Genomic DNA, 3827 nt, shown 5'->3' with positions numbered 1-3827 from the left:
GCAGAGAGGGAGGGAGAGAGAGGATCTGAAGTGGACTCTGCACTGACAGCAGAGAGCCCCATGTGGGAATCAAACTCATAAACCATGAGATCATGACCTGAACCAAAGTCAGATGCTTAACCAACTGAGCCACCCAGCCACCCCAAGGATTTTTAAATATGAAAGTAATAAGAAATAAACTGTAAGGAAAGAAAGTTGGTTCTTTGTGACTCTAGAACATATCTGTTGTAAGCAAACCTGTAAACACATCCATCTATTCTCCACACAAAGAGTTATTAGTTATCTATTCTCACATAATATGCTACACATTAGAGAAATAAACTGACTAATATTACCCTTAGAAAAAAGTAAAATGAATGAGATTAAGTACCATTAACAATGCACAGAAGTTGAGAGTAGACCTGACCTTGCTGCGCTACCCCAGGAGGTGTCCATATGGCATTGCTCTGCCATTCTCATAACTCAAAGGAAAACTTTCACAGTGTCCTGCAGGTGAAGGAGGAGGATGTCCCTAAATTACTTGTAGCAGGATCAAACTCTGGTGGCAACAACTTTGACTTCCAAATGGAACAGCACATCTACAAAAGGAAAAGTGATGGTGCCTGCATCATAAATCTGAAGAGAACCTTATAAAACCTTCTGCTGGTAGCTCATGCCACTATTGTTATTGAAAACCTACCTGATGTCAGTGTCATATTATCCGGGAGTACTAGCCAGCAAGCTGTGCTGAAGTTTGCTGCTACTACTGGAGCCATTCCTATTGCTGGCTGCTTCATTTCGGGAACGTTCCCTAACCAATCTAGGCAGCCTTCCTGTAGCTGAGACCTCTGATGGTTATTACTGATCCCAGGGCTGACCATCAGCCCTCCACAGAGGTGTCTTCTGTTAACCTGCCTCCCACTGCTCTGTGTGACACAGATGTCCCCTGTACTCTGTGAACATTGCCATCACTTGCAACAACAAGGGAACTCACTCAGTGGGTCTGATGTGGATGCTAGCCTGGGAAGTTCAGGGTATGTGTGGCACTATTTCCCATGAACACCCATGGGAGGTCATACCTGATCTCTACTTCTACAGAGATCCTAAAAAGATTTAAAAGGAAGAGCAGGCCACTTCTGGAAAGGCTGTGATCAAAGACAAATTTCAGGATGAATGGACTGCTCTAGCTTCTGAGTTCATGGCTTAGCCTTAAATCACAGACTGGTCTGAAGGCGTGTGAGGCCCTCTGTGCTACCCAGCAGTTCCCTGCTGAAGACTGGAGTGCTCAGCCTGTCACTGAAGGCTGGTCTACAGCTCCCACTGCTCTAGTCACAAGCCACTGAAAGGGCAGAAACAACCACTGAATGGTCTTAAACTGCTTTCCCCCAAGGGCGTACCAAATGGAAAGAAGGTTGATGGAAAATAAACTGTTTCTTAAAAAAAATGGACCTCAATTTCGTCTTAGACTCTATCTAGTAAATAAAGAAATATTTAAATTTTGAAAATAGAATTGTAAAGAAAACATTTCCCTTACTTAGAACAAGTTGGACAGTTTGCATATAAATATTGTAGAGTCCTGAGAAATAAGCATTATTAGTCTAAAATGTTTCTATTGATGTTTCAAATTTAAGCAATAGCATTAAGATTGGAGCCGAACCCACAGCCAGCCAAGGTTTAGGGTTGTTATCTTTCAGCCTCACTATTTTGCAGCAATACATACAGCGTTCAAAATATTTAAGGTTGTGTTAAGAATATTCTAAGAACTATACCTATTATAATATTAATGAGGCAATGTTTTATTTTTTTAAGCAAGAAAGTAACATTAAATGGGATACTTTATGGAAATCTCTCCAAATAAGTGGTCAAGTCATTGCTGTTATTGATTCCTTGTGAGGAAACATAATTGCAGAAATATAGATTTTTTTAATCTGCAATATTTAATCTTTTGGAAGGAAACCTAATGCTCATGACAGATCAACACCCAGAATATCCATGGGCAAGTTAATTGCTTAGTTGATGACAGGATTGATTAGGCAGAAAAACAATTTCTATGAAGCATAAAATTTGGGAAATGAACTGTTTAATTTAATGAGCAGAATTACTGTTTAAATCATTCATGGCTGATCCTATTATTAGTTCTACAAGTACTAAGGTGAACATCAACTCTTATCATTTATGATACCACAGACTATTCGTGTTAGATCTTTCCTTGAAAGTCTTGTTGAAGTTTTTTCATACAAGTATTCCATGGAGAAGACATGAAATATTAAAAATAACCCTAATGAGATTAATATACAATCACTCTTCTGAAAGAGCATTCCAATCAATCTTTAGAATGGAAGAACAAGTACTACTAAACTCATTATGCTTATGGAAAATTATGAGACAGTGAATTTAAGCAGCTTGTTCAAGGTCACAAAATAAAATAATTTCTGACATACAAATAGAATTTCATCCTTCAAAGCCCAGCCCAGAGCCTTGTCTACTTAATCTGCACCGTCTGTAATACATAACTGTAACCATTAACTATTTTCCCTATTTATACCTGCTGTTCTCTCAAAGGGGATTCTCTTTATGCTATTATGTTGCATTCATAATATCCTTAAGTAGAATAGAAATACATTCTGTTTAAATTGGAGGGATTTTCCTTTTTCTCAGCTTAGTTAGTATTATCTCAAATAAAAGATGAACTATATGATATCACAATCTTATATGTAGAAAAGTAAATAGTGTCACTTTTTAAATAAACCAATAGTTGATTGATTTTTTTGTAAATCCTGGTTATATACTGCCAAAGTGAAATGTGATATTAAACTCTCCTATTTCTTAATGTCAGGGTTTGTTTCTGTTATTGTGGTTCATTCTAACATCTGCTTTTCTTCTATAAATTTGAGATAAATTCAAATTTTCTCTTGTCTCAAATATTTTTCATTTTTAAGACAAAAAATCCACAGAATGTTCACTGTGAAAATGCAATAGGCATTATTTGTCTTTTCATAGAAGGATGGTAGTCAAGCTTCATGGAAAAATATAACGGGAAACTACTTTTTATATCTAAGGTATAGACTTAAATGTAAAATTATAAATAATGTTTCTGTGCATCTCATTATACTAAAACATCACTGTCTTAAGTTTTATATGGAGGGATGTTAACCCCTTCCTGGCCCTTGTTTGCTGTAAGATAAGGAGAATACACCTTGACTTATCTCGGGGCGGTCTCATATTCTCTGGGGTTTTTCCTGCTTTTCAGCTAGGATTATTTCTGGTTACAAAATTCATTAAAGGAAGATAATACTTCTTTACTGTTCAACCATTACTCTGTTTTTGTTCCATCATATTTAAGCCTATTTTCCATTAGTAACCCACATTCAAACTGTGCAGTTTAGAAATGTTTTTTATCAAAAATATTTTTTTATCTGGGGCTCCTGGGAGGCTCAGTCGGTTAAGCGTCCGACTGCAGCTCAGGTCATGACTCACAGTTTGTGAGCTCGATCCCCACATTGAACTCTGGGCTGACAGCTCAGAGCCTGGAGCCTGCTTCAGGTTCTGTGTCTCCCTCTCTCTCTGCTCCTCCCCTGCTCATGCTGTGTGTCTCTCTCCATCTCAAAAACAGATAAACATTAAATAAATTTTAAATGTATATTTTATCAAAAATTAAAGTTTGGAAAGGTGTGCAGCATAAGAAATATTGAAATATAAGAGCATAAATAAAAATGAAAAGCAACTGATCTCTCATATCATTCTGGAATGATCAATGCATAATTAATTTGGAAAAGTGTCTATCAAAGCCAACAAAAACTGACATGTGCATACTCTGTGTGCATTACATATGTGTAGCAAAAAAACAA

General features: G+C 36.9%; 1 pseudogene; it reads left to right on the top strand.

Annotated features, from left to right (window-relative positions):
- The first annotated feature begins 435 nt into the window (after positions 1–435).
- On the top strand, positions 436–1353 carry LOC115275893 (annotated as a pseudogene).
- The last annotated feature ends 2474 nt before the right edge of the window (positions 1354–3827 follow it).

This window comes from Suricata suricatta, chromosome 13 (genome assembly GCF_006229205.1).
Source record: "Suricata suricatta isolate VVHF042 chromosome 13, meerkat_22Aug2017_6uvM2_HiC, whole genome shotgun sequence".
Lineage (NCBI taxonomy): Eukaryota > Metazoa > Chordata > Mammalia > Carnivora > Herpestidae > Suricata > Suricata suricatta.
This window is presented reverse-complemented; position numbering and strand designations above follow the sequence as displayed.